The following is a 24703-nucleotide window of genomic DNA, read 5'->3' as shown; positions in this document are numbered from 1 at the left end:
TTTTAAACTTTTTTTTCCCCCTGTATTCTGTGGGGGTTTTTTATTTTTTATTTTTTTTCTTCCTATGAATCTGACTTATGGTAGCTTGCTTTGTCTTTTAAAATAATTTTCATTAACAAGTGGGTAGTTTTTCATTGCCATGAGTACAATTATCTTGCTATGAATATAAAAGTATTCAGGATCTAAATTAAGAAAACTAATACCCAGGGAATCAAGTTATTTGTCAGGGGTTGCATGTAGTTTCCACAATATGACTGATATTCACATTTTGAAATCTAGATTCCCGTCTTGAATGGCAGGCCAGTTAAAAATATTCCAAACTTTCCTCCAAGTTTATTAACTACGGTTGTGTGAGGGAGAGTGGAGCAGTGGGAGGAGAAAAGAGAGAGATCTCAGGATTCTTGCAGCTAATTAAAAGAAGAAGAAGAACAAAACCCATATTCTGTGAGAACACAGCCTCTCGAGGGGAAAAGAGCCGGTTAGACTCCCTGAACACTTACTTCAGACATATGAAGATTAATTTACAGTCTTCAGCAATCTAGTGGGCAGTGGGGACCACATCTCGCCTTAGAAGTGCCATGATATTTAGGGGGAAAGTCATTTGTCATTAGGTTTGAAGATATGTCTTGATTTAAAACTTTGACGAGATTAACTTTAATTTTCTTAAACGAGGGTTAAAGATTGGCAACACAGGCACAACTTGGGGGGAAATAGCAGGCAACAGACCACTTAGCGGTTAAGCTTGGGGGTTGCTTATTCCCTGCATTGCGGTTGCCTCAGAAAAGAGGGTAAGGGGGAAAGAAATGACTTCAAAGATAGGATTGTGCTGTCTTGATAAAAGAGTAGGAGGCAAATTTCAAATGCAAAAAAAGAGGAAAAGAGAACCGTGTTGTTCCGGAATGAAACGGATTAAGATTGTGTGACAAGTGCGAGATGTGGGGCTGTGAGACATTTATGAGCTGAGTGTGAGCTGGGAGCTGTGCGTCTGTCCCTGAGCGTGTGGGGACCAAGGGTGTGTGCAGACAAGGTTGGGGGGGAGTAGGAAGGGCATGTGTGAGTATCCGAGCTAGAGAGCAAAGTAAGGAGTGTGAGTGTGAGTGAGGGTGAGGGTGTGGACGGGAATGTGGATGGATTGATGGAGGGTGGTAGCTGTCAGTTTATATAATTTTCATCTCCTCATCCTGAAGTTTCCTTGAAATCAATTCTACTGCAGGCAGCAGCCTTGAGCTCACAGAGCTGATATAAAACAACCATTACAGTCCAATATCTTGCCTGTTTGCAAACTTCATTTAAAACTAGGGGGAAAAAGGCCCGGGAATGGTTTTGTAAGAAAGGGGGGGAAAAAAGAAGAAAAGAAAACCGCAGTGAAGCTTTAAACTAGTTTGGATAAATCTCTAATCTTTTATTTGTAACCTTTTACAAGCTTTATTTCCCGTATATGAAAAGCTTCTTTCATATGGGCACGACAGACTTTTCCTTTGGATTTTTAATTAGAGCCCATCAATTGTAGCCATATTTAAGAATCAATATAAAGTAATCCTTCGAGATGGGATAAGGTTTTAATCGAAAATCTAATTTCCCACTCTTTACAGATCATTTTAAGGGGCTGCTGGATTAAAAAAAAAAAAAGAGTTCAATTTTTAAAACACATAACACCTAAAACCTGAAAAAGATGTTTGCAAAAAAGAAAAACAAAAACAAACAGATGTTGCCTTACGAAGAAAAAATTAAATCTAAATCTAGCTATTGCTGGGAACTTTTTTCTCCTATTTAGAATTTGACTTATTTTTTCCCCCTCAAACACTTTTCTCTAATGTGGCTCCACTGGGAGTATTCACACTGAATGGAGATTTGGGGGAAAAAGGTATTGTTTGTCTAAAACGGTATTTCATATGCAAAAGATAGTAACAAGTTTTTTATTAACAAAGAAAACATAGATCTTGATATTTTTTCTCTGTGAGATCTCAAATTCCCAAGATTAGGAAATGAATAACACATACTTCTCATTTTTGTTCATGGATGCAAACTTTTTACTTTCATACTCAGGAATGAACATTTCTGACTATTAAAAAAAAACTTCAAAATTAAAATTTTGCAATTTTAATTTTTTTACAGCAATTGAAAAGTTGCTTATCACAAAGGCATAGAATTTTAAACAATTCCACCAGAGTCACCAGCTTTCAATTTGTCTTTAATAAAAGGAAAAAGAAGAAAAATGAAAGTGTGGGAGGAAACAAAAACTAGTTGTAGGTGCACAGCCCAGACATTTTTCGCTCTTAATGATCAAGCTGAGGTATTTGTTCAAAGACTGCACATTGTCTAAATGTGCAGAGTGCATTTTCAACTAACATCACCGATTTAGTTTAAGATCTGCAAATTATCAGTCAACTAGACAGGATCTCCCAAAAAAGTTTATAGGCATATTTTCAGACAGTCACTGACTTGTTTTTATTGTTAAAGCTGTTAAGTGCATTTGAAAAAAATGATCGTATTTACTTTTTAAAATATGAATGAAGAAGGTTTGAGCCTATTTGATACTCATGCTTTTCTTTTATCTGCAGAAATTTCAATTTATTTAAAAGCCTGGAGTTTCATGCACTACGTGACCGCATAAATTTAGGGGGAACTCTCTTGTATTTCTCCGGAATCGCGTCTAATGAAAACGTGGGATTTTTCTATTATTATTTTTTTAATGTGAAAATATAACGCATCTTCATTAGGGAAATTGACTGCTGTGCTCACGACACATAATTGAAAAGGCAACCTATTTTAATGGTGTGGTTGAGAAGATTACATACTTTATCCAAACACAAAGACAATTAATCATGAGAAGCAGGCTGCTGCCATTAACTCTAATGCAGTTGCATCAATGTCACTGAAAAGGGCTCATACCTGAGATACGAGGTGCAAACGCCCCCGACTCCCTCCTTCCCCACTTCACCCACTCCTTAATTTGGGTTTCTTAATGTGCCAACGCCTGGGCAACCTGTGATCAGGAGGGCTAGTTTCGGGTAAGTGCAGCGCGGGGCCTGGCCCTTCTTCCCGCGGGTCGCGCGGTCCCGGGTCCCGGGTCCCGTCTCCCGCGCCGGGACTGCTGGGGTCTCCGCGCAAACCGCGTTCCCTCCCTCTTGCGCCGAGTCCGGCGAGGGCGGCCGCCGTCCCCGCGCGCTGGAGGGTTTGGAGACTCAGGGGCACCTGGTCGATTTTGAGAAGTTTACCAAAGGGACTGGGCTGCCTCGGAAACTGGGTTATGCTTTGATTCACTAACGGAAAAGTCGTGGGGAAAATACCTTCAAGAACTGAGAGTATAGTGGGGACAGCTGGGCGCAAAGGGTCATCCGACCAATCGACCAAGTTTCCCCAAAGCATCTCCTCTCCAAGTCTCGAGCCGGGAGGCCAAAGCGTGTGTGTGTGTGTGTGTGTGTGTGTGTGTGTGTGTGTGTGTGTGTGCGCGCGCGCGCGCGCGCGTCTGGGTGGCTCTGTGTGTGTGAGTGCGTGTGTGCTCGCGCGTGCGTGTGTGTTGAAGGGGCGGGGGAAGGTGGGGATCCCGACCTTTCCTAGGTTCAAGCACGCCCCGACTCCAGACAGGGAGACGCGGAGGAGGAGGCGGCCACCTCTGGGCTTTTCCATTCCCAGGCGTGGCGCAACCAACGCAGGCCGTGCGCCAGCCGCCTCGAACCCCGGCGGGAGAACTGTGGGAGCCGGCGCGAGAAGGGGAGACCCTGGGCCCCCAAGTCTTGGCGCCAAACGAGCGGCGGTGCTTAGTGCCAGGCTTGGCCCTGCGGCGGGCGGATACCGGCTCTCCCGGGCGCTCGGACTCGAGGGCGCGGTCTGTCCTTGAGGTCGCCAGACCCCGAGGGCGGGCACAGGTTGGAGAAGGGTCAGATCTCAATTTGGGTCTTTATGAGGTGCTTCGGAGCCCGCGAAGGGCTAGGTGCCTGCTGTTTGGAGTCCTACAGCTCTAGAAACCGCCTGTGTCCTTGTCCCTCTCCCAGCCGAGGCTCAGGCAGCTGGAGGAGGAGATACCCCTCCATCAGTATCACCCTCTCCCCTAGTGTGGGCCTGGGCGGGGCGGCAGGCTAATAAGCACACTCACACCAGGTGGTCACCTCCCTGCACCAGAGAGTTGATGGAGGAGCGAGCTCCTTTGGGAGTTCTGGGGACTTCTTGCATTGGCCAGCCAGCACAGCGCCGGGGGAGAGCTATACTGTGGGGGGCTGAGCCCATAAGAAGTGCCTGGAAGGGAAGAGAGAGAAGCAGGTAGCCAGACTTCCAACTCTGCCTCAAGACATTCACATACATATCCTTCAAAGAAAGAAGGAGGAAACCAGGCCCCCAAGGCCCAACTAGAAACAGCCTTTCCCCTGGAGAGACAGCATCACATGAAAGTTTCTTCCACAAACGCACACTCCCTCTGCAGTCTTCACTGTCCCTGGGCCAGCCTCGTGATCCCTCCCTCAATCAAACACACCCCACTTTCCCCCCTGCTCCCACCTATTCATCTACAGCCTTGCTGCTGATGTGTCCTTTTCTGTGATTCCATCCACTCAAAGCCTCTGAAGACAAGTAGACCTGGAGTTTTTTCTGAAGCCCAGGCTTTTCCTCTTCCTCCCTCAGAACAGGTGGATCTCTAGAGCATTGTGACCTCCCTTTGGTGAAAGCCAGCTATCAACAACTTGGCAGGGTCTAGGTCCTTTCTGCCCTCCTTTCCTGCCTCATTCTATAGGATGTATGGAGCTTTTCCTGTTCTTCTTGACTGCTTTTCTCAGATTGTACTTCAGTTACAATTTATCAAACAAGCCTTGGTTTCTGCTGGTGGTGACAGTATGTGTATCAACTGGGTATCAAGGGGGAGACCAGATCTCTTAGACCAGTAAGAAGTGGTTTTCTTCTCAGGATAGCTTGAACCTTAGGTGTCATACACCCAACAACATAAATTTAACAACAGACTAACTTGTATTTGTGGATCTGTTTCTTGGCATTTGACCTATGGATGCTGGAGGCATCTTTCTTAGCATGTGTGTTACTTTGAATAGCCACTCAATAATGACATTCCTAATCATTTATCGAATACCATTTAAGCTAGTTCAGCAACAGACAGTAGTTCTTAGACTGAGTGGCAGTTTTCTGGCAGCTTCTTCAACAATGAACAAGCAAAAGGAGAAAGATATAATTGCTTCTAATACTTAGCTTCTGAATATGACAGAGTAACTGCTTAAAGGACACACAGACCAAACTATAAGTTGATGGTATGCTCTGGGCTTCTTTTGGAAAGGGAGTTTCTTTTTATATTGGATGCACAAAATATGTCAAAAAAAATTTAGAAGAAATGGGCATGGTTTATAGATATTGAGCATCAATAGAATCGTGGCACCAAGTTTATCCTGACATTTTTCAGTGAAAACCAGAAGTAGCAGAGGCTTGGATGAAGGCTTTTTTGAACCAAGAGACATTCTGTAGACACTAGATATACATCAAGGAATAAGTGACTTTGAGTAAGCTTATGTCTGTGATAAAACTCTTGGAGGAAAACCAAACAATTCCATTAATATTAAGAAATATCTTTAAATGTGCTGGTAGTTTCCATTGGATATATAAAACCTCAGTCAACACTAGAGTCCTAATACAGACATTCCAATAAAAAAAACACAAACATTTTGCAGTAGACTACATAGTAAAATCTGATGACACATTGAGATCAATTTGGTGTATTAACGATATATTCACATATGAATTAATATATCTACTTATTTTTCATGTGCATCTTCAAGTGTCTGATTTCTCTAAAGACGTATAATTACCAATCTAAGAAGTCTCCAGAGCACACATATTTTTTAAAAAGTTGATTATACAATGAACTCAAATTTATCGATTCGTTGATCTATTCATTCAACACAGATATTTGTGCATTGCCATGTTGTTGGGTTTTTTTTTTTGCCTGTGTCATAAATTGGTTATGTCTAGAGAGATTCACGCTCAGGACCAGGAACTTAGTTATGTTTTTCTCCCATGTAAAGCAGAAGCAGATATTTATAATAAGCATTTGATCTATAAGTTTACATTATCATCTGGAAAATTCACCATCCCAAGTTTGAGGGCAGAAGTCATCTTGGTTTTTCTGGTTTCCAGAATATAGAAGATTATTTGGGACAAAACTAAACCTGGAGAGATTTTATCAGTTGCTCAAAGTTGTAGGAACTTGTGTTGATCAACCACAGTAGCATTCTGAGGGAAAGCTGTAGGAGTTGTTTGCATTAACTGACAAAAGAAGATGAGTCTTAATGTTCAAATTTGATTTCTTTCTTAAAAATAAAATTAGAAGGCAACTTGAGTGTATAATTTATTAAGTGTGTAGACAGATTATGTGCTCTCTAGTAGATGACAATTTTTGTGTGTGTGTGTGTGTGTGTGTGTGTAGGGAAAAAAACAAACAAATGAGATTTAACTCTATATTTTTTTAACCAGTATCTAAGAGATAATATGTGTGTGTAGCATCAATACATTCTTCTCTCTAAGAGAATGAAAAATAGTATTGGAAATAATTACAAATACTGTTTACTTTTTAAATTGCCTTTTCTGGGGTAGAAATAGTTACTGCATATTTGTTTGGTTTTGACCATTTTAGCTTCAACTATTTGCCAGTCCTCAAAGTTGGTAGATTTTATTTCCCTTTGAATTCAGGATTTCCCAAGAAACAACGTACATTCAAATATAGCCTTTTCTGTAAAGATGTTCTCCCCCCCATTTTTACTTTGCTTTCCAGCCATAAAACAGACATTACCATGGATTTTTCCATAGGTCATTGATGGAGTTATTGAATGTGGTGATCAAATGGTAGGTTAGAACCGAGTCTCCATAGAGGTGGCCAGTGTACAAAGCCTTTCTTTTGCTGGTGAACTCTAACAGGAGGAATTTAATGCTACCTCTTAGAAAGCTGTCTTACTGATCCAGGTCTGTTTGGACCCACGAGGGTCTTTGAGCCATCTCTTCACCAATAGTTATTTCATCTTTTGACTATAATTTGTGGGTCATGGCACTTATGAATAGCCTGTGGTCTGAAGAGAGCCCATATTGATTAATGCCTTTGGTACAAATTATTCAAAAGCTTCTTGTTGTTGTTATGTTTTTAATCCTAAAAACATCCACAAACTCATTCTTTACTTTCCAAATTTGGTCTTTTTAATTTCCTACACAGCTAAGAGGCTATGAGGACGCCTTTGTTCTGGAGCTGCCGACTCTGGTGTTCAAGGTGGTTGTTTGTCCCAGGGACTGCACTTATGATTTTAAATTGCTATAAATTCTTGAAACTAAGCCCCTATAGTTTTTATACCACTTTACCAGCTTAGATTGTGTGATCTTGAAAATGAAAAAAAAAAAAAAGTTTCCATGAGATTAGGTAGCTATTCATATTATAAACATGACTTTATTAAATTTAACTGGCAAAAGAGATCTATTCCAAATAAAGAAGGTGAAAATACAGGCTTACAATATCCAGGACTGAGAATAGAACATTTAATTTCTGATTCTCTCTGCAGGTGGGGTATGAAATAGAATGCCAGTGTGGCCGCTGCCAGAATGCCTGCCTATTTTTACACTTTCATCAGGGATGTGGGCAGTGGAAAGGGATACTTACTGAAGTACAACAGGCTTTATGTAGAAATCTATTAGGCTTGAGGAGGGCAGTATTTGCCTCATGGAAGAGAGTGGGTTTCTTGACGCCAAAAAAGTATAGGAGAAAGACGGTGAAATGAAAAGGGGATGAGAATCCAGACACTCCATTAGCAGCCTTACCCTGTGACAGACCCAGAGGCAACTCCAAAGCCACCAGGGCAACTGCCTGTTCAGTTTGCCAAAGAGCCAGATGCTGTTGCTTGGAAGAATCTCCTCCACAGCTTGATGTCTGGGTTCTGTGATTGCCATCCAAAGAACAGTGGTGGGGCATGCTGGGATGAATGCAATCCCGGCATCCCACTGCCGTGTTTTCTTTTTTTTAAAAAAAGAGTCATTTAAAATGAAGTAAGTTTTAAAACTTACAGGTTATTTTGAAAAATTTTAAAAGAAAATCGAAGGGCAATAGAATGAACCAAGGCTGTCTATTTGAAAAAAAAAAAAATTACTCTTAGTTTTGCTTGTGGGTCATAGTTAATTATCCCATAAGAATGGAGGCAGTTAGAAGAGATAAAAGATCATCCACCATTCACAGTGATGAAATAAACATCACTGCCATCTAGAAGAATGATAATGCAGGTAATAATTATTATTTATGTTATTGATGATGATCATTTATAATATTTATTTACGTGAAATGAAAGTAGAATTCCATTTTGGTATCATTTTTGCAACAGAACTTTGGTTGTGGGTGCCACAGAATGTGGACTTAAATTTTTAAAAAGGCAATAAAAAGGATAGGTGACATTTAAAGGCAAAAGCCATGCCTGACTGGTGAATTCCTAACATCTCTCCTTAAATATCAGTAGTATTGTCACATGAAGCAAAAGCCCTCGTTTTCAAAATATGTGTTAATATCTGCCATGCGACAGCTGAGTGGATAATGGCTGTTGTATGTCTCCGAGTCATTCAGACCACTTCAACAAATGAGTCTAGTTTGATTCCAGCATACGACCAAAATCTTTGCTCTTTTTGTGTAATCTTTTATTTTTGTAATTATAGGAATTTTTTTCCTTTAATATTCACAGGCTTTGTCTAATAGTGCCTGAGTGCAGAGTAAATCTGTAATTTCTTTAATCATTATGATCAATGTGAATCATGGCATGATTAATGTGGCCATGGCAATAGGTGATAGTTAAAAAGATAATCAAAATATTTGGATAGTAATAACTTACTATAGAACAGTGGTTTTCAACCAGGGGTGATTTCTTCCCCCCAGGGGACATTTGGCAATGTCTGGAGACAGTTTTGGTTGTCACAACTGTTATCTAGTGGCTGGAGACCAGAAATGCTGCTAAACATCTTGCAAAGCAGAGGACAGCCCCTCACAACAAAAATGGTTTGGCCCAAAATGTCAATAGATGCCGAAGTTGAGAAATTCTGATGTAGAGAAATAGATAATGTGTATAATAATGTTGACATTAAGTTATGGTGATGACCAAAATATAGACAGCTAGCTATATAGTATCACTTACCAGATGAGAAGTAAAAAAAAACTCAGTCATTCAAATATTTTCAAATATGTTCAGGTTTGAGATCATATAAACAAGGAATAAAGGCATAATATTATTCTTAATTTCTGTAAAATATATTTCTCATCCTCACTTCAATTATTATTTAAACACATAGCTAGACACATCTTGATGAAATCAATAGCAACTTGAAGTTATTATGCTGATGTTTCATGAACAGGATAATAATTCAGCAGGAAAAACTATGTTAAAGAGGTGGTTTCTTTAGTTTTTAATTTTTTTCTCTATTTCTAAAAATCTTTTACAAAAATTTGGAAAATATGTAAAACTATAAATAAAAAATGAAAACAATCCTTAATACTACCACCTTAAATTTTCAGTTTTTGTAAATTCAAATTTGTGCACATGGGCATTGATTTCTTAATACAGTAATAAATACTGTGTGACAAAGTTTTCATGATATTAACTCCCCTGTGCAAACAGAGGGAAGTGACATTTTTAGTCATTTTCTTTTCTTTTTTTTACAGAGACTGAGAGTGAGTCAGAGAGAGGGATAGACAGGGACAGACAGACAGGAACGGAGAGAGATGAGAAGCATCAATCATTAGTTTTTCATTGCGCGTTGCAACACCTTAGTTGTTCATTGATTGCTTTCTCATATGTGCCTTGACCGCAGGCCTTCAGCAGACCAAGTAACCCCTTGCTGGAGCCAGCGACCTTGGGTTTAAGCTGGTGAGCTTTTGCTCAAACCAGATGAGCCCGCGCTCAAGCTGACAACCTCGGGGTCTCGAACCTGGGTCCTCTGCATCCCAGTCCAATGCTCTATCCACTGCGCCACCGCCTGGTCAGGCTTTAGTCATTTTCATAGTACTAATTTTTCTCCCTTTTTTTGAATGCGAATTGTTTTGTTTTAAAAAATAATGGGTTTAGTTATACTAATAGAAGGCATCTCTCCATAGATTAACTTACTTGGGGGCAAACTGTCATCTTGCCTTATCGGCTTTTATCTAAATTTATGTAGAGCTTGCCTCCTAATAATTCTCTCTTAATTCATATGCTTATGCTAAAGGTTTTCAATGGGTAATACTTTGCCTCAGTTAAATCTATGGGTGAAGATACCACCACTGAACAAGTCTAAAACTTTAGTCACCAGTAAGGCTTACAGATCATGGTAGGGAGACACAGGCACAGAGCTCCTGTCAGGGAATGAAACCCAGACAGAAGGGGAGAGAGGATTGCCAGAATGGTACATGCGTGCAGTATGGAAAAAATATAGAAGCAAAAGGACAAATTGAAGTTGGTTGAGTAAAAGTACAGCCTTTAAATATTGAGCAACAATGAATTTGTCAGAGTATTTGGGCACTTACACAAAACAAGACTTCTGGTTTAAGACATTAATTTTTGGTTTCCTCTTCAGACCCACATTACCTCTTGTCAAGAAAGCAGAGGAGAGTGGAAACAGCCCATAATCTTTAGCTTTTCTTTTCAGAATTTTAAAATGGGGTAGTCTTCCAGCTACCACCCATTTTGTTTTATGCGGTTGATAATGGCAATATTATGGAACTCTCAATATAAAACAAGAGGTTAGGTGAGCAGTTTCTAGAGCAGAACCTTTTTCCTTCTTTGCCAGACAGGTCTCATTCCTAGATGTGTACCAGCTGGCACACTCACACAGTAACAGGTTTGTCTGGAATGCTATTTATCCTTTACATATTGAGCAAAAAGATTTAGAAGAAGCCCTCCCACCACCTTGTGTCCACCAAGTTCAGGCATATGAAAGGGCACTTTATGCAGGGCTTTCTAAAGGTGGTAAAAGAATCATTTGAGGAGAAATGGAACATGTTGTGAAATGAATAATTTGCCAGTTAGTAAAGAAATAATGTACAGAAAGATACAACTGGAGTATGGATCCTTTCCACAATTAGGAATGGATAAAACCTTTTGCCAGTTAGACTCGTTAGTTCTGTTTCGAGTCTTCTTCCTGATCAGCTGGTGATGGGCCTCAGCTGGGCCTCCTTTAGGTCCTGTTCAGGCCATATCTAGAGTTGGCCCATGCCAGCCTGGCCATTGCTTTGAATTAGGGCTGACTTATGGAAGTCACAGTCTCTGAGTGTTTCACACTTGAAGTTTGAACTTAATGTCAAGTATCTTTATCATCTTTATTTTTACACCTCTAGTTACTTCCTTTTCTATTTATACATGCAAGTGTCTGAATGGAATGCACATTTAATTCTGTAAGTGTCTGTAAATGTCTGTGACTGTCAATTATAACACTCATGCTATTTTGTTTTGCTGCTCTGGGGGAAGTGGACTATACCTCCATCATAATGTTGATAGGAAGAGAATGATAACTCCTCTGGGCATCACCTTAATTTAAGGCTAATTCCTGTCATATTCTTAACCTGTACTTTCATCATTAACTAAAAAACAAACTAAAGAACTATGTGTCTACTTCCTTGTGAGGTTTTACAGGAGGCTAATTTGTATGTGGTTTGTATATACAACACTCAACTTCTTCCCAGATTGTTTTTTAAAAAGAAAAAAATATATCAAGCAGAGCATGCACTGCCCAGGAACCCAACCTCAAGATTGGGACTGAGAATTAACGAGAGTAGAGGACCTACTTTAGTCACCATTCTTTAAAATACAATGCATGTGAAGAACCCCGGGTAAACAAAAAGAAGTTTTATGATAAAAACGTCTTATGGCAGTTCAATGAGCATAGCATAAAGGGTAAATTTGTTGAAGAATGGCTAAAGTGATGACCCAGTTAATGTCATGAAAAGCATAGAAATTTCTAGTACAGGAATTTTGAATAAAGTTCTTTATGTCTTCTTTCTGAAATCAGATATGATAAAAGAACTTAATGTAGGATCTATTTCAGCTGAGCACCCCCTCCCCCCAACTTACCTAGCCTAGTTGTAAAACTAGGTGGCCATTGAGGAATGGCTAGTTGTAAAGCTACGGGTGGCCATGGAGCAATGGCTATGTTTGGAAGATCATTGAGAAGACATTTGAAAGCTTTGGTTAACTACCTTTATTTTCATCTGCGTGAACATAATTAAGTGACTCCTTGAGTTTCCCTCCAGTTTTTATTCTATGATGAAAACATAAATTTAAAATTATTCAAATTTCTTTTTTTTAATAACTAAGGGAAATATTTATTCTCAACTAGTAAATTTTATTGTGAAATGATTTACTAACCTTGAAATTGTCTCAAGAAATCTCATAGTCCCAGATTGCCTAGTTCTTTTGTATTTTTGGTATGTACAGTACTTTAAAACATTTTTTCTTGTTCTTTGTTGTTTTAGCATTATATACATTTATTTACAAACTTTTATTACATACCATAAGTTATATTTTATTCTCCAGAGGCCAGCACAGATATTAGAAATATCTAGACCATTTGTTATATCCTGAATTAAAAAAAACACACTTTTATTGTTTGAATTATCATAGAATAAAATGAACTCTTTTGGTGTACAGTTCTGTGAATTTCTTAAATTTAAGTTTTTAAAAAAACGTTATTGATTTCAGTGAGAGAAGAAGGGGGAGAGAGAGAGAGAAGACAGGAACATTGGGTTGCTCCTGTATGTGCCCGACCAGGGATCAAACTGGCAACCTCTGTGCTTTGGGATGATGCTCTAACCAACCACCATCATGGGGATAGTTTGAATTCTTTTAACATCAGACACCTTCACCTTTTAACTATGCCAATGAAATCCATTCTGTAATGTAATTCCTCAAGGAGTTTATATCCAGCAAAACAATAGAGAAATATACCTACTAAAAAAAGTAAAGTATTAAGTGTTTGTCCATAACAAATAAAGTGCTTTACTTAAGATATTCTAAAAAGATCCAAGTTGTTAAATCGAACTCATTATATTCAAATTAATTTTATGCAATTTCTTGTTATCACAACAGCTGTCATCACTAACAGACAATAACATATGCACAAATATAGGTCAATATGAGTACCAATTTTCCACAGTTTCAAAGACTTAATAGTTTCTCAACAAGGCTTAAAAAATTTTTTTAATCTAATTTGCTTAGGACAGGTTGCAGATAATATGATTTCTAGCACAAGCCATTAGAATAAAACAAACTCCTTACTATGACAGATTCATATATCCTGAAAATACTTCTCTCAGGATAAAAAAAAATAGATTTGACTATTCTAATCATATTTTTATGGTTGAATTGAATATCACAAAAAGTTTTGGTCATTCTGACTTGTGTAAACTTCCTAAGAGGAATTAATACTATGTGCAGAGTCTTTTTGATGGGTACGAATCAGATATTTTAGCAACATCAAAATTGCCTACCTGTTTGTAGATATATAGCATGATAATATTTTGCTGTAAGCCCAGTTTATGTATACAGAGAGAAATATACTATAGGTAGGATAGCATTGCTTTTTGGCTATGTTGTTTCAACAGACAGAAAAAAAAAATGTATATGTATTTATCATTTTTAGGTAGGTAAGTTGGAAAAGTCAAGGATGTGTGCTCCACTAATCACAGTCAACATACTAAATAGAATTCTGTTAAACATGCCCCCTTTCTTTCTATCTCGTCTTCAGAAAAGGAGGTTATTATGAGACAGTAAACAGAATAGGGTTAAAAACACCTGGAAAGTTAGTATGTGGTACCAGAGAATATATCACAATAGTCAAATGTAATGAGGTTGGATTGTGTGTATTCTTCCAATTTTTCATTTCCTTTCAAAGCTATTATTTCACCCTTACTGATAACCTCCCTTCAGTTAAAATAAAAATTTCCATTAACATCCACTCACTTTTTTGCAGGTTTTGAACAATTTTTAATCCAACAAGCTATTTTAACTTACACAATAGATGCAGTCTTAGCCAATAATCTTCATTGTCAAAAACATCCAATGGCTTTTTAACAATTATATGACATCCATTGTGTTCCATTTTCTTTTTATGGCAGTAAATGCCCTCTAAAGCACTCCAACTAGTAAGGTACACGAGGTATCGCTTTCATGAAGCTCTGCTAGCTGTCTCTAATTCAATTATTCAACTCAAAGACTTTCTTCAATGCTGCCAAACTGTCCCTATATGTCTATACTTTCCCATTCTGATGTTGACTGTTTGTGGTTGCAGGGATTGTGAAGTGTTGCTTTATCTCTTTTTACTTATCTATTAAAAACCATTTTACTTGTCATGAAGAAATGGCTTCAGGTTTTTTTAATTTTTAAGAATAACCATAAGAATTATAGGTGGTTGTCATTTGTGTAAGTATAAAGAAGTGAGCATCTTGTGTGTGTGTGGGGGGATATGTCAGCATCTCTACCCGGGAAGAAAGCCATGATGTTAAAGCTCAAGCCCTCTACCACTCAGGTCACTGTTTCTTATTGTGCACCAGCTTCCCACCCCCTTATTTCTTGGGTGAATCATATTTGGGTCATTTGGTTATTTGCTTATTATCTCCAGAGGGTAGTTAGGATAGTACTATCTGAATTCCAAATACACTCAAAATGCAATAAAGGTCAGAAGCTAGAGAGGATTAAACCCCTCTACATTTTATAGTGATTGCTGCATTTACTTTTAGAAAACACATCTAATTTTACCCCACAATTTCATCTTGGCAAAAAGTAGAAATTATATTGGATACATTATCAGAAGAAAGTCAGTATGTAGTTCTTTGCCACTAACCAATCATGATTCTTTTTTTTTTTTTAAGACTTTATTTATTGATTTTTGGAGAGGAGAGAGGGGGAGAGAGAGATAGAAAGAGAGGGAGAGTGAGAAAGAGGAGAGAGAAGCAGGAAGCTTCCTGCTTCTCATAGTAGTTGCTTCCTGTATGTGCCTTGACTGGGCAAGCCCGGGGACTTGAACTGGTGACCTCAGCATTCCAGGTTGATGCTTTATCCACTGTTCCACCACAGGTCAGGCTAGATTCTTTTCTTGTAAAAAAAAAAAATTTGAAGTTACTTTGTGATAGTTATTTTTTTCTTTCTCAATTTTTAGGTATGGGAATCACAGATGCCAAACTCTCCTTCATAGGTTTGATTCTGCAGTAACTGAAATGATGAATCACCTAGCTGGCATGATTTTGTTACTTTATCTAATCCCTCAGTGTCGATGGCTGTAACTCTCAACCTGGCTACACCACTGTTAAGGTTTTGAACTGCAGAACCCTGCCGTATCCATCACAATCAACCTGCATTGCTACCTATTGACCTAGCAAACTACCAAATAGTACTTCATCATGGACGATATTAGCTAGAAATTCACTAATTGCCCCATTATTCTTGGTGAACAATTATGTTAAGAGGATATTAATCAGCTATTGGTACTGTTCAAAGAGCCAAATGGTTCAAAGAGCTTGTATTTTGTTGTCATAGGTCGTTCTCTGACTCTAAAAGACAATGCAGAAAAGTCTACATGTGTATTATGGAAGACCCCTGAGGAAGGAAGACCAGGCTGCAACTATCATGAGAGAGGCCAGACTCTGTCTTTTATTTTTATTTTATTTTATTTTTTTAAAATTTTTATTTATTTATTTATTCATTTTAGAGAGGAGAGTTAGAGTGAGAGACAGAGAGAGAGAGAGAGAGAGAAAGAGAGAGAGAGAAAGGGGGGAAGAGCAGGAAGCATCAACTCCCATATGTGCCTTGACCAGGCAAGCCCAGGGTTTCGAACCGGCAACCTCAGCATTTCCAGGTCGACGCTTTTATCCACTGCGCCACCACAGGTCAGGCAGACTCTGTCTTTTAAAAAGAAGACTGCTCAGGGAGTCATCTAACCTGTTCATGAGGTTATCTGTGTTCACCTATCTCTTCATCGCTACTTCACAGAACTAACACACTTCTTTTCTCACCCAAGTGTTATAGGCATATGTCAGGTGGCATCTTGGATGTTTAGTAGAACAGGAGTAGATAAGCTGATGAAAAAACTGGAACTTCCTGAAGAGATTGACAGTTTGTCTATTTATCAGATTTATATAATTTTCACCAATCAGCTTGAGGTATGCGAAAACATATTAAAAAAGAGGCCTGGGAGTAAGGAGGGTCAGAGTCTGGTGTGACTGGGTCATCATCAGTAAAGAAAAGTTTTTTAAAAAGCAAGTGAAAAAGAAGGAAAGAATGGAAGTTTTAGTTCAACTAACCTAATTTTTCTTCTTCAGAAGAATAAGTGAGTTTAAATATATGAACTATATTTAATACACGTTAATTAGGTAATTTTATAAATACAGATTCAACAGAAGCCTGAAACACTATGAGAACAAAAGCCATGGTGAGCACTGTACATAGTTGTGTATAAATAGTAGCTGAAGGCAAATCTTCATATCGAGGAGCCATAGTTCATAGTTGTTTTTTTCTTTTCTTGACGTGAATTCTAAAATGTTAATTCAGGTCTGGTAGTCCATACATGCTTTCATTCCTTCCTTCAGCAAATGCTTGCCGAGCACCCACAGAGAGCTCAGTGACAAGCTGTGGGTTGTATCAAGGTGCAATTCATGGGAATACACAAAGAGACAAAACAACAGTTGCTCCCTCTGTCACTCATGGTCCTGGCAAGGAATAGGTGGTGCACCCAGGCACGGCATGTGGCTATTGGGGAGAGTTTAATAAAGGGACTATACAAATGTGTTGGCAGGGGTGAAGGGACCCTCAAGGGATGATGAAGCACCATGGGACTTTCAACACCAGGGAGCCATTGCCACTCTTAAACCTGAAGGGATTAAGGGAAGAAGCAGTTGCTGAGCCCCAGAGCAAGCTGTAGTGGTGGTCGTAGCTGTAGTGGTAGGAGAGAACCACCTAGTAGGAGCTGTGGCCTTCAGGAGAGGTGGACACACTGCCTCCCAACAAGCAGGGGACTGGGAAAGAAATACCACACATTTTCTCCCGACACCTTCCAGTTTCCTGCTGGTGGCCATCATCAGTTAAATTCACCCCCAAACCAGAGAACAAGGGAGTCCATTGACATGACCCATGAAGTTTAGCATCCCAGTATACAGAACAGGGTGGAGAAAGGGACAGAATAGTTCTAGAGTGGAGAGGACCATACCCAGCACAGTGACCTAGAGATACATGCAAAGAAAATTAACCACAAAATACAGCAACAATACAAATGATGCCACAAGATAAATGATATGTAGTATAGACAATGAGTCCTGGTTTGGGGGTGTGGCTTAAGTTGGGGAAGTATTCTAGAAAAAGAAGGAATACTTCTGTGTCTGGGCTCTTAAGAATGGGTTAATTTGGTCAGCCCAGAGAAATGTGGAGGTTGAGGTGGGAAGGAACAGAAGGAACAAAGGCATGGACATAAGAATAAACATGGCATCATTGAGAGACCATATCCAACTGGCTAAAGCACAGAATCAGTAGATGCTATAATAAAAATGCCAGGTACTTTCCATGAGAACAGTGATTCAGTTCCGTGTCTGAAAATATTCCATATTTTTACTGAGTACCACTGAATGCCTTGTGCTCTGGACAGAAGAAGACATCAAAGATGGGATATCTGGCCTCAATGACCTTGCACTTTTGTTTGCCATTCACATGAAACAGTGACTCGTTAACCACAACATGGACAAAATGCCCAAGTGATTGGTATTTGTGGTTCAAAAAAGGAGTGGTCCCAGAATGTGTAATTCCTGAAGTGTGTTCACTCAGTTTTTAAATTCATTCAACAGACACTTTTTTTGAAGTGTCTACCATGTGCCAGACACTAAGATAGAGTCCCTTGGGGTGTTCTAGACCCAGGAGTCAATACCTGAGCATTGGGCTCAGACCAAACCTCACCTGGTTTAGATAAGAACAAAATGAAGTATACTCTTCCAAAATATGCCCAAATAAATCCTCAACACATTTCTCCACATTTCTCACTCACTAAATATTGATTGAGCCAATGAATGAGATAAGTGAGTTAAGTAGCTAAAATGAAGAAGTGTTTATTATTCATTTATATGATATTAGCGAACAGTGTTTAAGATTTATACTGATTTCCAAAATCTAATCATAGTGCAGATTCACTATGAAGGCAGAGACCTGGCCTATCTTGTTCACTGAAATGATCCCAGCTCCTAGCACGAAGTCGAGACAGAACTAGAGCACTGTTTACATCTACTAAATAAATGCTGGGATAAATTAAAAAACGAATGGATACACAGGTAAAGTATTTTTACCGTAAGGTTGCTTGGGGTGGTGGCGTTCCTTGGGAGGATTTCTAGGGAGAGGATGTGGTTAGCATGACAGTATAGTAAACAGTTCTTCAGATTTTTAATGACTATTCCTTGGCAGTGCATCTAAACTTTTCCTCACTTTAATCCCCTGTACAGCTGTTCAAATAGCTCTAAATATAAAAAGGGGAAAAATCATGTCTTGCATCACTTTGAAAAGCAACACATGAGGGCAACCTGTGAAGGTGCAGGGCTTCTGTCTCCGGCCAGGGCCCAGGTGTGGACACCTGTGATCGGCCCCAGTGCCCCTTGCACTTTTACTCTTGCTCCTTTTTTTTTTTTTGAGAGCTCTAACTTCTTTCCCTACTCGTATTAAGTCATTCGCAAGTACTCCCCATAAGCAGCAAATAAGTACAGCTGTGAGAAAAATTATCTACCTATGTGCAATAGATTATTATTTTAGTTTCTAATCTGAGTTACATTTATTTTAGAGAAGAGAGTATTGGGGTGTGTACCCTCACCCATGCCCCATTTCCTAACAAGGAGTGTCCCTAACCCCAGGGTAGTTTTAACCCCTCTGGCTTATTAATTGTGTTACCGGGGAGGGGGGGTATATTTCTATTTACTGGCTTTTAAACATTACATGTTTTTATTTGCCGTTGGAGACAAATGGAGATCTAAGTTCAAACTGATTTTATGGCTTATATAGAAACTGGAAGATAAGGTTAATATTGTCAGATGATGACAGGTACGTGGTGATTTTTAACTTGAAAGCAAGCAGCCCTCCGTGTAGAGTGCGTTACATTTACATAACCAGATTTCTCCACTGCAGCTTTCTGTTGGACAATTCCTGCTTCTGTGAGGAGGAGACCAGAGAGCCAAGGCTTTCAGGTGTCTCTGAGATCTGGGAATACCCACTGCAATCCGATTGTGGGCGAGCTGCTCTGTGCACCAATTCTTGTGTTTATATTTAGAAAGAAATAGAAAATGATTGTTAGGGCTGATGGCACCCCACTGACCTGAAGAGGGAGTTTGTGATGAGGGGTTTTCAGAATCTTGTGGCTGAGACAGGAGGAATTCTTTTCACTTGAACAAAAGATTATTTATGATGAAAACCTGAATGACAGACTCAGATATGAAAGAGGTGAAGGCAGTCTGAGACACATGGATGAAAAAAATGTTTTAAACATGGGTGCTGGGAATGGAATTATGCACATGCTACTTTCAGTTCTGAGTATTTGTTCCAATTTGTGAAATTCTTTTCTTGTTTTAAAGATTTCCCCCTGCTAAATATAGCCAGGTATCAATGTGCAAGTTGTCTCTGCCAACATTCAGTTTCTAATTGTATATGTAATATTCTAAACAAGTGTTTTGTTGTGGGTTGTTTTTTTTTGTTTTTTTTTTTTTTTACTGAGGATTATGAAATTAAACTGGCAGTTTAATTTTTCCCCATAATTATTATTGTGGATGCTATATAAAAACAAAAGAAATTTTTTTAACATAGTTAAATTTAATAATAAATTCAACTATAATATTTCACCACTATAATATTTCAATTTGTGGAAAAAAACATTGTTTTTCTTTTAAAAAGTTGAACTAAAGTATGAGATTTTCAGTTGAGAAGTATAAAATTTAGAATTATTTAAATTTATTTATTTATTTATTTATTTATTTATTTTTTGAGAGAGAGAGGCACGGAGAGAGAGACAGGAACATTAAGCTGTTCTTGTATGTGCCCTGACTGGGGAATTGAACCAGTGACCTCTGTGCTCCTGATGACACTCCAACCAACTGAGCTATCCCATCAGGGCTTATTTTTAATTTTTTTTTCATTCTTAGAGACAGAGGGAATAAAATGGGGGAGGGAAGCATTTATTTGCTGTTCCACTCAGTCGTTCATTCATTGCTTGCTTCCCTTGTGTACCGTGACCAGGAATCTAACCCACAACCTTGTTATTTTGGGACAATGCTCTTAACCAGTTGAGCTCACTGGCCAGGGTCAAATTATTTAAACATTTAAAAAAATGTCTCTCAAGGTCAAGAAATTATAATTAATAAACAGTAAAATTAACTCTATTTTTCTTATTTCTCATAACCTTTGTCAATAGGTAAGAAACAAAGATCATTTAATTTTTACACTATCATTGAATAAAGCTCTAAGTATATATTTTAGCAAATAAGCAAGAAAAAAATGTTGGGTTGATCAAATGATCTCAACCTTTGTTTCAACCTTTTTAATTAATAGTTTATAATAAACTTGAATTAAAAATTTAGAGTACTTATTTTAAAACTCATATCTAGTCTTGGCTCAGTAGTAGCTCAGTGGGTTAGAGCATCCTCCCGACGTGCCAAGGTTGCGGGTTCCATCCCTGGTCAGGGCACATACAAGATTCAACTAATAAATGCATAAATAAGTGCAACAACAAATCGCTGTTTTTCTCTTCCTCCCCCTTCCTTTCTCTCTCTAAAATTTAACTTTAAAAATTTAAAAATAAATAAAAATACTTTAAAAATATAAATAAAACTCATGTCTAATGTATATATATATATGTATGGTTAGGGTAAACAAGGCTACAATGATGAGTAGATGCAAACGTAATGGCTCAATATGATGGAATTTTATTTCTTGCTCATGTTAGAGTCCTGGGAAGATGAACAGATCGGTCAGTGTCTCTCCTCTCTGTACTCATTCAGGGTACCAGGTTGGCAGAGGCTCTGCCATCTTCAAATTGTGGTTTTTGTAATTGCTATGGTTATCTCTATTACAACCAGTGAGAAGGGAAGGAGAGTAAAAAGAGAGAGTGCAGGAGGGCATTATGGGTCAGACCTGCAAGCGGCACACGTGACTCTTCCTATTCCATTGGCTAGCTCTCAGTCACCTGACTACCTATCTGTAAGCAAAAGAAAATACAAAAGTTGGTGACTAGCCAATAACCTCTCCTATAGTCTAGCACCCTCCCTGCCTAATAGACTGACTATAAGATGCATAGCAGGCCCTCCCTTAATATTTGCTGAAATGAGTATGTGTAATACCTTCCAAATGTTTATATATACTGCTCACAAGAATTAGGGGATATTTAAAAATGAATGTGAAGTGATAAAAAAAGAAGCATTTGATTTTTTTTTATTAAACAAGAACAACAGAAAAGCAAACAAGTAAAAAAAAAAATTGCTTGATTATGCAAATGAGATGCAAAACCAACTTTTATTTCATTGGTGAAAATGCACTATACAAAAGGCTGAAAGTACTGGAGTATCTGCATGTTCCCTGATCCCCTAATTTTTGTATGCAGTGTAGTTCTATAATGTAGCAATAAGATGTTCATGATATTTCCTATTTTGCTACAGTAACTTAGAAATTTATTACTTATTTAGGTAGTTACTTATATCCCAATTTTTTACAAAAAAATTAAAGATACAGCAATACGGCAAGATAAAGTAACTAATAAATATTATTCTGTGGTTCTACACAGTCTTCATAATTACAATGTCACTATTTATTAAGACTTATCATTAAAGGTGAACATAATTTTGTTTTTATACATATGATATAATGAATAATATATCTGTGCACTTTGGTACTGACTTGACTGAAGTAATTTCTTAGGATAAATTCCTAGAAGTGAAAATATTGGATTGCCTGGCTGGGTAGCTCGGTTGGTTAGAGCATCCCCCTGTTATGTCAAATCTGCAGGTTAGATTCTGGGTTAAGGCACATACGATATAATTATCAACCAATGAATGCATAAATACGGGGAGCAACAAATTGATCTTTCTCTTTTCTCTCTCTTTCTAAAATCAACAAATAAAAAATTTTAAATATATTGGATCAAAAGGAATAAAGAATTACATGATTTTTTGCAATTTTATATTTTTGTATTTTATAGTATAGCAGAAAGGAATGCAGAGCTCAGTAAGGCTGCCACTGCCTCAACCTGGATGGTATTTAATAAAACACGTTTCACTGCCTAAAATATGTAAAATAGTATAATTGTTTTAATTTATATGTATTTTTATTGTTAATGACATTTCTTTACTAATTTCTTGCTTGGAAGTAGTTCTTCCTGCTTAGATATAATCCCTGGTTGAATGCTGTCATTAAACATGCTGCTTAAACGGCCTTGTGAATCCAAATCCTAATACAAAATTCTCTGGAATGTGTCTGGGACAAATCTTTGAAAGCTAGTCTCTGAGTCAGAAAATTGTCATAGGACCTGGCTCTTTCCAACTGCCAGCCCACATCCTTGTTGTTAGCTTTGGAAAATGTGGTCACCAGAATCACACCAGAATGGAACCTTTGGATGGCAAAAGAGGTGGGTGACCTGCAAAGCACTTCTAACTGTTGTCATGTGACTGACACTTCTGACCCTTTAAATCTTCTAGCACTTCTGTCTTTGACTGAATGACTTTTTTAAAATAGGTTTAAACAAAATCAGTGCTACCTATCAGAAGTCAGGTCGCCTTGTAAACACATCCAAAACTGGGAGTCAGAAATGAGTGAATGCGATTGCTCTGACCACACTTTCCTGTTAAGTGGCACTCCTATTCACTGGGATCAAGACCGAAGTCCCTGGGGAGTGCTATGACCCTTTGCAGTCCACTTAGCACCTACTTCTGGCAAAAAAGGAGGGGAGTTTTCCGGACACACTCTCGGGGGAACAGAAGACTGGTCTGCCGCACTTCACTTAGGACCACAGAAAGCCACTAGACCTTTCTGTATGTCCCAACAAGTGGTCTGAGGACCATCTGTGGCCCAACTGTCTATCCCCACTTCTGAATCACCCTTCACTGATTTGAGCTCTGACCCAGGGCATGAGGAGGTTTGGAGACCTCAGTAATGCTGATGTCTGCATCTGGAAGTTGCACCATGGTGATTCTAGCACCTACCCAGATGTGTGGTCTGAACATTGTTTAGGGAAAGGCCCTCCCCGCACCCACTGTTCAGGCAGTGATTGTTTAGAAGAGTTGGATTTGGTGGGAGTTGTGAGCCCCGGTCCCCATGGGAAGAGGAGCCACACATAGTTTCTACTGACTCCCTATTGTGATATGTATGGGACTTCCTTTGTGGCCACCTGGCTCCACCCAGCCTCTCCCCTTCTCATGAAGCTTTAAAACCTTACTGCTTTTATTTAAAGAATGAACAGAATGGGGGCATAGGATGCATGGGTGACAGGGGTGGGCCGCAAGAGCAGCTTGCTCCCAGGGCTTGGAGCATCTTCCTAGTGGCACAATGACAGCACACACTCATTTGCAAACCAAGTTTGTGAGTTGAATGCCTGCAAGGCACTCACCGGTCTGGCCAAAGGCTGTCTCTCCCACTCAGAACACACTAACTGGGCTGAACATACCTGGATCCCTCCCCAGTCCGCCCTCCACATGGAGGAAGGGGGCCACCTCCCAGCATGGCTCAAGCACATGGGGGGTGGGGTGGCATCCATTCCTGGGTCAGGATACCTGTCTCTGATTGTGTGAGTGGGAGACTTTGCTCCTTGGCCTCACCCTAGAGAATCTTGTGCCACATGCTGAGGACCCCCAGGGCTTGACAGCATGGATATGTGGCTATCCTGAGCAACTCTGCCTTGTAGGCATGGGGTTTGCTGTGGCTCCCGCATGCCTGGCGATTGCTTGTGTGAGTGTGTTGGGTGCGTGTGTGACCCAACAAATGACCCCTTCCCCAAAGCCTTTGATGGAGCCTCTCTGGAATCATTCGCCAAATTCCCAAGGCAGAATCCGAGGGTCCAGGACTATTTTCACAGAGCACACATTTCCCTTTTCTGTAGGAACTTTCTTTTTTTGTTTTTTAACCAACACTGCACCCTGCTTCCAAATGTCACATTTCACCTTCCCTGGATTTCTACTGTGAAGTTGTACAATTCCCAATCTGGCCTTGGCTTGCTTGGATAAAACTGTGTCTGGCATAGTTTCTACATTGTATAATGTCCTATGCAAAAAGAAAAAAAAAGTAACTAAATTGTAAATTTGATTGTTTTAAAGTGTATGCATATTTAGTGACATTTACATTTTGAAATAAAATTTATGATTCATTAAAAAATATGCTACTTTAAAATGAAATTTACTTTAAAGACTTCAGAAAAACACAAATCTGGGGCTCTTGACTCTGGGGTCTTGGGATTCTTGAGCCCACAGCTAGTCTTAAAGTAACAGTGGCCCTTCTGGAATTATGGGCGGGATGTTATGACTAAGCACTTAGGCACATTTTTCTGAATAAAGAGTACATAATTGTTAAAATCAGATTCTTCTCCTTCCATTATACTTTCATTCCAACATAAGAACTGGGTCTGTCAGAAACAGAAAAAAAAATATGTTAACTTCTGGCTTAATTTTCTTCTAGGACTTTAGTTTCCATTGCATGCTGGTAATACATTAGAGGTGTCTGATTTCTGATTTTAAAAA

General features: G+C 39.0%; 1 long non-coding RNA gene across 1 annotated transcript in view; it reads left to right on the top strand.

The window, feature by feature from the left end:
* LOC136376483 (uncharacterized) overlaps positions 1-24703 on the top strand; it is a 38392-nt gene that overhangs the window by 514 nt on the left and 13175 nt on the right. The gene's annotated exons all lie outside the window — the stretch shown is intronic.

The sequence above is a fragment of the Saccopteryx leptura genome, chromosome 6, assembly GCF_036850995.1.
Source record: "Saccopteryx leptura isolate mSacLep1 chromosome 6, mSacLep1_pri_phased_curated, whole genome shotgun sequence".
NCBI classification, from domain to species: Eukaryota; Metazoa; Chordata; class Mammalia; order Chiroptera; family Emballonuridae; genus Saccopteryx; species Saccopteryx leptura.
The sequence above is the reverse complement of the archived record's forward strand: the minus strand, read 5'-3'. Positions and strand labels throughout refer to the sequence as shown.